Source organism: Mya arenaria, chromosome 6 (assembly GCF_026914265.1).
Source record: "Mya arenaria isolate MELC-2E11 chromosome 6, ASM2691426v1".
In the NCBI taxonomy this organism is placed as follows: Eukaryota; Metazoa; Mollusca; class Bivalvia; order Myida; family Myidae; genus Mya; species Mya arenaria.
Window position 1 is genome coordinate 39,528,769 of NC_069127.1, and position 14,861 is coordinate 39,543,629.

At 34.0% G+C, this 14,861-nt stretch overlaps 1 protein-coding gene across 4 annotated transcripts in view; it reads left to right on the top strand.

Moving 5' to 3' along the window:
* The first annotated feature begins 444 nt into the window (after positions 1-444).
* The window catches only part of LOC128238834 (uncharacterized), a 69,991-nt gene continuing 55,574 nt past the window's right edge, over positions 445-14,861 (top strand). For all 4 annotated transcript variants that reach the window (XM_052955103.1, XM_052955100.1, XM_052955102.1 and 1 more), the window contains exon 1: positions 445-568. The gene's annotated coding sequence lies outside the window, so the exon portion shown is untranslated. The remainder of the gene's footprint in view (positions 569-14,861) is intronic.

The window sequence follows — 14,861 nt, forward strand, 5'->3', positions numbered from 1 at the left end:
TCCCTTGTTTCATAGCGTTTCTGTTTCAAAACACCGAAAAGCCGTAAAATACATTACCTTTTTTGTAAAGGTACATCATAAATTAAGCGTTAAATTAAAAATGCTTTATGAATCTCTGTTTCTTCTTTTGAATTTTAAAATATGATTATAGGGATTATATAAATTTTAAGTGTGTTAAGTAAGTTGCTGTAATATATTGGTGTTTTATAGCCAAATATTTAACAAGATAATATTACAAGTACTTTCCTTATACTTGAAAATTTGAGTGTCAATCCTTAAATTGAAATAGTGTAGTATAGACATGGTTCGGTTTTATATTACCTTAACAATGTTAACATGATACCATTTGAGTAATTGAAAGTTCATGAAGGTAACACTAAACACGTGACTACATTCGACGCACACAATGTAAACCCAAAACTGCGCATTTAAACCTGCAATCGGCGGCCATTGAGTGACAACATTCACGATCAAATTTTGACCAGTGCGTTTAATTTAAAAAGAAAATGACGGATTACCACAAAAACTCTCAGAACGTTTATCGTTATTTGTGTGACTGATACAAACAGTGAGTACTTTAATATATATTATTTTATAAAACCGCTAACAAATCTACTGTATTATATTCAAATGAAAAAGATACAGTGATACCTAGGAATAGCTAATATTGCCTTTTTTATCCTGAAAAAATCACAGAGCTCAAAATGCTTCTGAAACGTTATTAAACCGTATTGATTGAGCACAATCTAATGTATACTACATACATAAAGACACCATATCAAATGTTGAAACAGCACCAATATTCATTTTTAATTAAAGTGTAACATTGAGACTATTTGTCTATTTTATCGTTGAGTTGGTTATAGTAAATGTTTAAGAAGTGGTATATCAAGATTATGTCAAAACATCATAGTATTGCATTAATCATTTGTTACATTATCAAGTTTTTCGTTTCTTATGTGAGCGTGATTTCAGCGCCTTAAAACAACGATTTGCACTCGCGATGGGATAATTTCCCACTTTTTGGTTTTTCATGTCAATAAACACTACACTTAATTTTTCCTTGGGGGTATTTTGAATTTGACAGGGTTAAAGGTACATAGTTGACAAATAAAACAAACAAATAAAGGAAATTGTTTATATTAAAAGTTTGTTTGTTATTTCAAACGTTTTTGAAATTTCTTGAAAGACTGTTTTAACAATGGTCTTAAAACTTTGAAATACCATGTGTATGTATCATTTAAATAATTTGTTTTCATGTTTAGCTATTTGGTCTTCTTTCAAACTCATATACTATCAAAATGGAAAGCTTAACTTTCAAATGCCTTTATAAAATAACGGCTATCGCTCTTCTATTAAAACAGATGGAAATTATTACTTTAAACACATTCTTGATTCTTTTAATGAAACAAACGTGAATACGTGCAGTTTCATTTAATGCATTTTTGTTTTTATTATTTTCCTTAAATAACTGCAAGATAACATAGCTTAGTGAATACGAGATATATTAAATACAGATATTGATATCTTACAAAAAAATATTAGCTTCGTCATTATGCATTATGTTCTTTTCAACAAAAACTATCGGCATTTTATTCAAAGAACAATGTTCTCAATTACCGTAGAATCACGTTGAAAAAATACCCCAGGTGCATATTTGCCCACATGTGCATATTCGTTATGCGTATAACTGGTAGTAGTTTAAAATAACTTGAAATGATTATTTCCACTTTTTTCGATTTTGTACCCTGTGGGGTAGCATACATCGCTTCAAACGAAAGCCTTGTTTTAGTATACTCTCGAAAAAAGAAAGCTCAGTAACGTTAGAAATGCTTTTTACGTCACGAAAGTGGACTGTCTAGATTTTTACAGTAACCAACATCATACGATACTTTGAATTTTTGGATTTTGCCATTGTGAAGCAGATACAAATGATAATGTGTTTTCTTTTTTATGCTAGCTATATTTACCGCTGCATTTAATTGGGACAATTTTTACAAAACTGCATTTCATATAAAGATATACAATCTATCGTTCAGAACGCACACCAGCAATGCTGAAGCACCTATTCTATAATGTTAGATGATCTGCCGGGCAAATGTCTATCATAAAATAAATTATATTCTACCATTCTGAACGCTTGCTGGAGCAACTTTTACAATGCTTACCATCTGTCAGACGGTAACTACACATGCAATGCTGTAGCACAATTTTTTTTATGACATACAATATGCCAATTAACACTTTAACCAGCAATGCAGCAGCATATATTCTATAATGTTATACGGTCTGCAAGGCAGAACCTATATCGCGTATGCCGTGATACCTATTTTATAATGACAAGGCAAAGTATAGCATTGATCTCCAATGCTGCAGCACCAATTTCATAATAGTAAACAATCTGCCATGCATTATCTACATTGACAATGCATTAGCACCAATTATATAATGATATACCATCTACGATATATATCACCTACGACGACAATGCTCTAGCACCAATATATATATAATGATAAACAATCTGCCATGCATTACCTACATTGACAATGCTGTAGCACCGTTTATATATTTACATTCAAAGTGAGTATTTTCACCGGTAATGCTGCAGTAACTTCTTTATAATGTCAAGCCATATATCATACATGTCCAACATGCAAATGCTGTAGGTTATATTATATATAATCTATAATATAATGACATACTATCAGTCAGGCAGTACCTACAACGCAAATGCTGTAGAGCCTATTGTATAATGATATACAATCTGCATTTTAATGCATCAGTTACACCTCAAATGCTCTAGCACCTATTATATAATGACATATAATTTGCCATGCAGAATATATACCTCAAATGCTGTAGCACCTATTAAATAATGATAAGCAAACTTCCAAACATAACGTTCATCAACAATGCTGTATCACCTATACTCAAATGATATACAATCTGACAAGTATATTCTTCACCGACAGTGCTGCAGAACCTATTGTATTGATACAATTTCCAAGGCAGTACCCACACAGCCAATGCTGTAACACTTGTTGTTTTATGTTATGTACTATCGGCCATGCAGAATCTATACCAGCAATCTTGTAGCTCCATTTCTTAACGATATACAATTTGCAAGGCAATGAAACACATATTCTATATAGGTTATATAATCTGCCTGGCAGTATCTATACCGGCACAGATGTAGCTCCTATTTTTTATGATATACAATTTGCCACGCAGTACCTACATCGCCAATGCTGTAACACCAATTCTATATTGATATACAATCTGCCAGGCAGTATTTATACCGGCATTGCTCAAGCTTTCATTGTATGATAAAATACAATGTGCCATGAAGTACCTACAACGCCAATGTTTAGGCACATGTTTGTTATGGTAAACAATTTGAGAGGCAGTACCTTCATATAAAATGCTATTGTTATATATTCTATAACAATATACAATCCGACAGTGTCTATACTGGCAATGCTATAGCGCCTATTCCATGTTGAAACACAATGTGTCATGTAGTACCTACACCGCCAATACTGTAGCACCTACATTGATATACAATCTGCTAGGCAGTATATATACCGGCAGTCATGTAGCACATTCTATATAATAATATAACATTTGCCATGCAGAAAATAAACAAGCAATGCTGTAGCACATAAAATTATTTTATTTTATAATGATGATCTGCAATTCCGAACATACACATGTAGCACATAGTTTATAATTATAAGAAATATCCCATGCATATCCTTATCATGCAATGCTGTACCATGATGATAAACAAGCTGATATGCAAACCCACACCTCCAATGCTGTAAAACACAATATATAGTGATATACAATTTGCCAAGCAGCACCAACTTCGCCAATGATGTAGAATATATTACATACTGATATACAATATGCTATACAGTACCTACACCTTCAATTCTGTACGTAGAGCATATGCCATAATGTTATACAATATGCCAGGTAGATCATAGAGTGGAAATGATTGAGCACCTTTTTATAATGATAAAGACTCTACCATGCAGTACAAACACCGCCAGAACTGTAGCATCTATTTTTAATGACATAGAATCTACTAAGCACTGCCTACATCGCCAATGTTGTAGGACATATTTCATGATGATATTAAATCTTCCAGACAGTACGTTTACCACCTATGCTGTAACACACATTCTAGAAAGGTTTATACTCATATACCGGCAATTTTATAACATCTACTTTAGAATGATAAACAATATGCCAGGCAATAACTTTACCGACAATGTTGTAGCATATGTTATTTAATGATTCAATATACCCGGCAGTACCAATATCAGCAAATACCCGCCTTCTCAATAACAATTTACAATCGGCCATACAGTATTTACCCCGGCAATGATATAGCACCTATTCGATTATAATAATAGAATCGTTCATGCATATCATAAACATCCAATGCTGTGGCACATATTCTTTTACGATAAACTATTCTGCCATACAGTTATGTTGTTGCAATTATCATATAATGATATATTGCCTTCCATGCAGTAGCTACAACGTACCTATTATAATATTATTATATAATGATAAACACTAGTCCATACAGTACATACGCCGGCAAGGCTGTAGCACATTCTATATAATAATAAACAATAGTCTATGCAGTGCCTACACTGGCAACACTATATCACCTACTATATAATAATAACTACTAGTCAATGCAGTGCCTGAAGTGGCGAGGCTGTATCACATATAATATATTGAATAAACACTAATCCATGCATTATATACAACGGCAAGGCTTTATCAACTATAATACAATGGTGCCCATCTATGAACTAGTACAGCAGTATTGTCGACATCTTATTCATGTCCATCTATTTAGTAGCACAGCAGTTTTGTCGACATCTCAGTCATGCCAATCTATTAACTAGTATAGTTGTATTGTCGACATCTCATTCATACCCATCTATTAACTAGTACAGTAGTATTGTCGACATCTCATTCATGCTCTTCTATTAACTAGTACAGTATTATTGTCGACATCTCATTCATGCTCTTCTATTAACTATTACAGTAGTATTGTCGACATTTCATTCCTGCCCATTTAGTTACTAACATAAAAGTATTGTTCACATCGCACTCGTGTCCTTCTATTTACTAGAATATTATTAGCTAATATAGTGGTATTGTCAACAGCGCATTAGTGCCCTTCTATTACCTAGCATAGAAGTATTGTCGACATCTCATTCGTGCTCTTCTTTTTACTAGCACAGAAGTATTGTCAACATCGCATTCGTGCCCTTCTATTTATTAGTATAGTAGTATTATCAAAATCGCATAGTATTGTCAACAACGATTCGTGCCCTTCTATTTACTAGCATTGAAGTATTGTCAACATCGCATTCGTGCCCATCTATTTGCTAGTATAGTGGTATTGTCGACATGTCATTCGTGCCGTGCCCATCTAGTTGCTAGTATAGTGGTATTGTCGACATCTCATTCATGCCCATCTATTTGCTAGTATAGTGGTATTGTCGACATGTCATTCATGCCCTTCTATTTGCTAGTAAAGTGATATTGTCTACATCTCATTCGTGCCCATCTATTTGCTAGTATAGTGGTATTGTCGACAACTCATTCATGCCCTTCTATTTGCTAGTATAGTGGTATTGTCGACATCTCATTCATGCCCTTCTATTTGCTAGTAAAGTGATATTGTCTACATCTCATTCGTGCCCATCTATTTGCTAGTATAGTGGTATTGTCGATCTCTCATTCATGCCCATCTATTTGCTAGTATAGTGGTATTGTCGACATCTCATTCATGCCCATCTATTTACTAGTATAGTGGTATTGTCGACATCTCATTCATGCCCTTCTATTTGCTAGTATAGTGGTATTGTCGACAACTCATTCATGCCCTTCTATTTGCTAGTATAGTGGTATTGTCGACCTCTCATTCATGCCCATCTATTTGCTAGTATAGTGGTATTGTCGACATCTCATTCATGCCCATCTATTTGCTAGTATAGTGGTATTGTCGACATCTCATTCATGCCCTTCTATTTGCTATATAGTGGTATTGTCGACCTCTCATTCATGCCCTTCTATTTGCTAGTATAGTGGTATTGTCGACATCTCATTCATGCCCATCTATTTGCTAGTATAGTGGTATTGTCGACATCTCATTCATGCCCTTCTATTTGCTAGTATAGTGGTATTGTCGACCTTTCATTCATGCCCTTCTATTTGCTAGTATAGTGGTATTGTCGACATCTCATTCATGCCCTTCTATTTGCTAGTATAGTGGTATTGTCGACCTCTCATTCATGCCCTTCTATTTACTAGTATAGTGGTATTGTCGACATCTCATTCATGCCCTTCTATTTACTAGTATAGTGGTATTGTCGACATCTCATTCATGCCCTTCTATTTGCTAGTATAGTGGTATTGTCGACCTCTCATTCATGCCCTTCTATTTACTAGTATAGTGGTATTGTCGATATCTCATTCATGCCCTTCTATTTGCTAGTATAGTGGTATTGTCGACATCTCATTCATGCCCTTCTATTTGCTAGTATAGTGGTATTGTCGACATCTCATTCATGCCCTTCTATTTGCTAGTATAGTGGTATTGTCGACAACTCATTCATGCCCATCTATTTGCTAGTAAAGTGGTATTGTCGACAACTCATTCATGCCCATCTATTTGCTAGTATAGTGGTATTGTCGACCTCTCATTCATGCCCATCTATTTGCTAGTATAGTGGTATTGTCGACATCTCATTCATGCCCATCTATTTGCTAGTAAAGTGGTATTGTCGACCTCTCATTCATGCCCATCTATTTGCTAGTATAGTGGTATTGTCGACCTCTCATTCATGCCCATCTATTTGCTAGTATAGTGGTATTGTCGACCTCTCATTCATGCCCATCTATTTGCTAGTATAGTGGTATTGTCGACCTCTCATTCATGCCCATCTATTTGCTAGTATAGTGGTATTGTCGACAACTCATTCATGCCCATCTATTTGCTAGTATAGTGGTATTGTCGACAACTCATTCATGCACTTCTATTAACTAGTACAGTAAATATAGTCAACATCGCATTCGTGTCCTTCTATTTACTAGCATAACGGTATTGTCAATATATCATTCGTGTCCTTCTATTTACTAGCATAACGGTATTGTCAATATATCATTCGTGCCCATCTATTAACTAGCATAACGGTATTGCAATGAAGCATTCGTGCCCTTCTATTTACTAGCATAACGGTATTGTCAATATATCATTCGTGTCCTTCTATTTACTAGCATAACGGTATTGTCAATATATCATTCGTGCCCTTCTATTTACTAGCATAACGGTATTGTCAATATATCATTCGTGTCCTTCTATTTACTAGCATAACGGTATTGTCAATATATCATTCGTGCCCTTCTATTTACTAGCATAACGGTATTGTCAATATATCATTCGTGTCCTTCTATTTACTAGCATAACGGTATTGTCAATATATCATTCGTGTCATTCTATTTACTAGCATAACGGTATTGTCAATACATCATTCGTGCCCTTCTATTTACTAGCATAACGGTATTGTCAAAATATCATTCGTGCCCATCTATTAACTAGCATAACGGTATTGTCAATATATCAATCGTGCCCTTCTATTTACTAGCATAACGGTATTGTCAATATATCAATCGTGCCCTTCTATTTACTAGCATAACGGTATTGTCAATATATCATTCGTGCCCTTCTATTTACTAGCATAACGGTATTGTCAATATATCATTCGTGTCCTTCTATTTACTAGCATAACGGTATTGTCAATATATCATTCGTGCCCATCTATTAACTAGCATAACGGTATTGTCAATATATCATTCGTGCCCATCTATTAACTAGCATAACGGTATTGTCAATATATCAATCGTGCCCTTCTTTTTACTAGCATAACGGTATTGTCAATATATCATTCGTGCCCATCTATTAACTAGCATAACGGTATTGTCAATATATCAATCGTGTCCTTCTATTTACTAGCATAACGGTATTGTCAATATATCATTCGTGCCCATCTATTAACTAGCATAACGGTATTGTCAATATATCATTCGTGTCCTTCTATTTACTAGCATAACGGTATTGTCAATATATCAATCGTGTCCTTCTATTTACTAGCATAACGGTATTGTCAATATATCATTCGTGCCCGTCTATTTACTAGCATAACGGTATTGTCAATATATCATTCGTGCCCATCTATTAACTAGCATAACGGTATTGGCAAAATATCATTGTGCAAAATAAGTGAAGACATATAGCATTGTTCTATATATGTTTCTATTAAATTTAATCACAAAAGAAAAACAATAACCTAAGAATGCATGTAACTGTAAGACGTCAACATTTAGTTAAAAATATTGCGCACCATGACGGCAGTAAACAGGCGCCGCAGGTAAAATCTAGAGAATTTCTGGGTAACAATTTACAAAACTAAATTTAAATGTAAGAAGAAAAGAGCCGTTTGTTTCCGACCGTGCGGAACAATGCTTTGCCGGTTACAACTCGGCAGGCTTCGTTAGTTGTGTTATTGTTCCATGCGGACCGGAAACACTTGATTGATATAATTTTAAAATATTGTATATTTCACTTATTCTGACATCCATTTCTACATTGATTGACATTGATACGAAAAAGTACATCTATTTTGAATAACAAACCTCCCTCCTCAATGAAGGTTTAAGTAGCTGTTTATTATTTGCAACCAAAGTTTCTTTAAACGATTGAAACCTTATATTCATATTCGCGAGTAGTTTTGTTTGACCTACGACATAACATTAGCGGTAATGAATACTTTATTATATATAGAATACCACATGCCTCAATTGTGATGAATATGTCATTTAAACTCCATTATTGTACATACGCAGAAGAGCAATCTATAATGGTAACTCTATACATTTTCAAAAATCAGTAATTAAACGAGATGAGCAAGAGTCATGGTTAACTTCTTAATAATGTAAGAGAAAGTCATTAGAAATGTACATGACCGAATTTAAGACAGTTCAGGTGTCTTAAATCATAATTGAAACCTAACAGACTGTAAACTACCACAAATGAGAAATGTTAAGCATAACTACATCACCGCTCACGATATTACTTTATAACTGTAACCCATGTCATCACTTGTTGAATCATGTTTTGAGTTTACCCATTGGATCCTACGAGTAAGCCCAGCGGACATAAATAAATATAATAATTCATTAAAATAAATATAGTGTGGCGCGTTTTTGTGCGTGACTCATAGCGTTCCTTTTCGACTCATCAAAATAATAACTTAAAAAATGACTTATATATAAGTGTTTCTGCATGAATTTGCTCAATCCACATTTTGCTATGTTTGCTGATACAAAGTTTTCTAAATAAAATATTTACTGCTTTGGCTATAATACTGTCTGATTGAGACAGAAAGAATTCACGAACTAGTAATGCCGGGCATATTTATAGTGCTTAGTGTCACGATTGACCATAAGGAAATTGTGCTCATTTGGCTGAGCCGTAGTATAAAAGGCCTGCCCACTTTTGGCCAGCGCGCCAGACCTCAGGTGAACCGCTCAATTAGCGCCAAGGGGGTTCTTGGTACCAGAAATACGGAAAATATATTCGTATTATATTTTATATCACATGTAGTCAAAGTATAAACTTTACTTAAATAACTGTGGAGAATATATACCAACATATAATAAATTAGTGTTAAACGAACACGGACTTGTTGTGTAATTATATATTTACATAAAAGAATAACTGGAAAGACTGCTATGAATAAACTGCGATCACGATCCTAAGAACTTGGTTATACTCTTTTTCGAACATTTAAAAAGTTCACATATTGTGCATTTTACATTTGGTAAAATTACACATATTGTTAGGATCACTTATGTGTAAAGTTGATAGTTTAACATGTATCGAACATCAGTGTTAAAAGAGAAAGAACTCCACTTGTTTAAGAAAGTAATAATGTTTTAAAAAATCTGATAAGGTTAAGATAATACGGTTTGGATTATATACAATACGTATCAAAAAGTAGATTTTAAGGTTTAATGCAAATTAACATTCTAAACCCATAACAATAAATAATCTTATTAAAAACAATTAACCCGAACAAGGTATGTCAAATTTGGCCAATCATTCAGTCTTGAAATGGTCACCATGGCCTTAAACCTTTACCTACTGACATAGAAACAATAAAGGTCAGAAGTAGACTCTAAAATGAGAATTAAATTGTGCGAGATTAAAACGTATTTTACACAAAGATCATTAATTAAATTACTGTTATGTGCAATACAGAAAAGAAATGCATGAACTAATTTAATCCGATCGTTTAAATCCCGTGTTTAAGTAAAATGAAAACTATAATCAGTAAAAACCACAACCATAACACTATGTTCTTAACGAATATTATTCTTTTAAATGGTGACAACCTCACGCACGGTTTGATGACATCATAGCTTTGCAATTTTTCATGACGTCGTTTCCTGTTTAAATACAGAACGTGATGCACTTTTAAAACGTAGTTTGCATAAAATCAAGAGGAACTTAAACGTTTTGCTTTTTCGAATTAGATCGAAAACTCTGTATTCAAAAAAAGCTATATCATGAATAAAAATGAGAAATAAACGGATAATTTGCCGGACTATTACCAATTTAGCAATACTTTCCAATCAATTTGTTAGCAAGCATGCTGAGTGGTATTATAAATTGTTAATCGTGTTTTACAGAAAAAATACGTTATGGTTGTATTTAACAGGAAAACGAGATAAGCCATGTGGTAAATGGAAGCTCCGGGTCTAAAAATGGTATAATAATTGTCATAGTGTATTTTAGAACAAATTAAAATTCAAACATTTTCAGTAAGATCCATTGAATTGGCAGTGCACAGTGTCAATTATTCTCCTAATTTTTATTTATTTATTGATTACATTTATCTTAAAAGAAGTCTCAACATGTTTTTATGATTAACATTAAATATGTTTTCTATGAAATTGAACATATCGCTGTACTTTGAAATGAAATATTTTCCGTATTGTTTAGTGGAAAACTAGTTGTTCCACATACTCATTACCTCTCATAGTTATACATGTATTTAAATTTTGCTATATTAAGGATTATTTATCCTGAATACAACATTTTATCTGATAATTTGGTTTATTTAAACTATAATATATTAATTTAAGCCTTGGATAAATAATATACATCAATTTATTGGAGTCTGTTCGGAGCAACCTCTAATTTTAATTCACTGCAGTATTGAGAATGAAAAAATCTGGAAATCAAGTAATTGTAGATTCTTAATAAAGAAATAAATTTAAACAAAACTTCGCTATACATAAATTAGTACATTTGTCAAAACAGTGAAACATTCACTGCAATATCATACACTACTGCATACAATTAGTATAATATTACATACAGCCGTGGCCTGAGAGTAAATAATTGAAGTCTGGATATGATCAACAGAGTATTCGATACGATCTTAGTCTGAGAGCCGATAGGTTTTACATTTGGTCCATGTACTCATTCATTCGACCTTGGTTTTAGAGTCAGTAGTTGGATTTTACATACGGTTTTTGTAATATTGCATACATCTTTGGTAAAAATATAATAATTGACTTCTAAATACGATCTATGAAATATTGTGAACGACTTTGGTCTGAGGGTCAGTAGTTGTATTCTGAATACGATCTATGGAATATTGTTAACGACTTTGGTCTGAGGGTCAGTAGTTGAATTCTGAATACGATCTATGGAATATTGTTAACGACTTTGGTCTGAGAGTCAGTAGTTGAATTCTGAATACGATCTATGGAATATTGTAAACGACTTTGGTCTGAGGGTCAGTAGTTGAATTCTGAATACGATCTATGGAATATTGTGAACGACTTTGGTCTGAGGGTCAGTAGTTGAATTCTGAATACGATCTATGGAATATTGTGAACGACTTTGGTCTGAGGGTCAGTAGTTGAATTCTGAATACGATCTATGGAATATTGTGAACGACTTTGGTCTGAGGGACAGTAGTTGAATTCTGAATACGATCTATGGAATATTGTGAACGACTTTGGTCTGAGGGTCAGAAGTTGAATTCTGAATACGATCTATGGAATATTGTGAACGACTTTGGTCTGAGGGTCAGTAGTTGAATTCTGAATACGATCTATGGAATATTGTGAACGACTTTGGTCTGAGGGTCAGTAGTTGAATTCTGAATACGATCTATGGAATATTGTGAACGACTTTGGTCTGAGGGTCAGTAGTTGAATTCTGAATACGATCTATGGAATATTGTGAACGACTTTGGTCTGAGGGTCAGTAGTTGAATTCTGAATACGATCTATGGAATATTGTGAACGACTTTGGTCTGAGGGTCAGTAGTTGAATTCTGAATACGATCTATGGAATATTGTGAACGACTTTGGTCTGAGGGTCAGTAGTTGAATTCTGAATACGATCTATGGAATATTGTGAACGACTTTGGTCTGAGCGTCAGTAGTTGAATTCTGAATACGATCTATGGAATATTGTGAACGACTTTGGTCTGAGGGTCAGTAGTTGAATTCTGAATACGATCTATGGAATATTGTGAACGACTTTGGTCTGAGGGTCAGTAGTTGAATTCTGAATACGATCTATGGAATATTGTGAACGACTTTGGTCTGAGGGTCAGTAGTTGAATTCTGAATACGATCTATGGAATATTGTGAACGACTTTGGTCTGAGGGTCAGTAGTTGAATTCTGAATACGATCTATGGAATATTGTGAACGACTTTGGTCTGAGGGTCAGTAGTTGAATTCTGAATACGATCTATGGAATATTGTGAACGACTTTGGTCTGAGGGTCAGTAGTTGAATTCTGAATACGATCTATGGAATATTGTGAACGACTTTGGTCTGAGGGTCAGTAGTTGAATTCTGAATACGATCTATGGAATATTGTGAACGACTTTGGTCTGAGGGTCAGTAGTTGAATTCTGAATACGATCTATGGAATATTGTTAACGACTTTGGTCTGAGGGTTAGTAGTTGTATTCTGAATACGATCTATGGAATATTGTGAACGACTTTGGTCTGAGGGTCAGTAGTTGAATTCTGAATACAATCCATGGAATATTGTAAACGACTTTGGTTTTAGAGTTCGAAGTTAAATTCTGCATACGATGTATGAACTACTGCAAACGATATTGGTATGAGAGTAAGTATATAATAAGAGTCTGCATACGATCTATTGAATAATATACGACATTGGCCTGAAAGTCAGTAGTTAAATGTTTCAATCGATATATGGATTGATGCATACGACCTTGATCTGAGAGCCAGGAGTAGAATTTCACATTCGATCTATGTAATATTGCATATGACCTCGGTCTAATAGTAAGTAAATTCTGCATACATTTTTTATAATATTGCACACGACCTTAGATTTAGAGTCAGTTGTTAAATTTTTCATACGGTCAGTGGAATACTGCAACGATCTTGGTCTGTTGTTCAATTTTATTCATTTTTTATAACATGCTATGGAATATTGTTAACGACCCTGGATGCAGAGTCATTAATTGAATTCAATGACTTTCTGTGTGTTCGAGCATGATGGTAAAATTCACATACAGCCTATGTATGGTAATGGTAATAAATGCAATACCATGGATTGTGAGAGCTGGCAAAATATACTAATATAGCTAAATTCTAACCCTGAATCGTTTTATTGATACTAAAATGAAATTAACGAAACATGACAAGTACCAGCTATAATCTTAAAATCGCCATAGGACGGCAGACGTAATTTAATGTCTCTAAACCATCTATTGTAAGATACTCCCGTGACACCACAGTTTTGTAGCTTGCCGAAGAACTCCTGTGAGAGTATTGTACATGGAATTTGGAAAGATCCACTGTTAACTGCCCTACACCGTCACAAATTACGACATAATACTTGCCTCCTGAATCCCATCTTATTTGCTTCTGTCCGAAATGATTGGACGTCTAAATTTACGTTTTGACGTGAACAATACCGAATACAGAATAAATATTGATGAAATAAATAAAAATAAAAAGATATAATAACTGACGGTTCTAGGAGGTTCTTGAATGCGCAAGAACCATCTTAAATTATTCAAGTGAAAATGATATCATGACTATTTAGTAAAAAAGAATGCATCATTTTAGTTTTAAATAAGCAAAATTGTTCTTGAAACATATCCCGTAGCTCCATATCATGTTCAGAGCCTATTTATTTCGATGAATGTGAGAGGGCGGCACTTCTCCTCTTTAAACTTTAAATCAGTCACTGTACACTGTGCATCCTGATACTCAGCGATCGGTAAAGTCTAAGGTACATTACTAGACATGGATAAGGCTCTTTACAACAATACTTATTTGAGACATATTTTTGGGAAACCGATTAATAACTATCTGACCATGACATCGGATATGTTAAACAGGGTGTATTTTGCACATAAATATTTTATCCAAAAATGTGTTCTATACATATTGGATGTTTCATATACTAGTTCATCATAATGCTGATGTATTATGTCGGATCTGAACGAAATATCCCTTCTTTGCTGTATGTAAAATGAATCCTGTTCACCACTTACCATTTCCATAAAATATTTCAGCTTTCGTAATATGTTTGTACTTATTATGAACACTGTGATAGTTAAATCAACACCACAAAACCAAATCTAGCTTTCTAACATCATGTGTTTGCAGTCACTATCTATTACGTCAATGTTGCACTTATGGCCGCATCTCAGTTGCCATCCCCAACCAATCAATCAAGAAAACAACAATGAA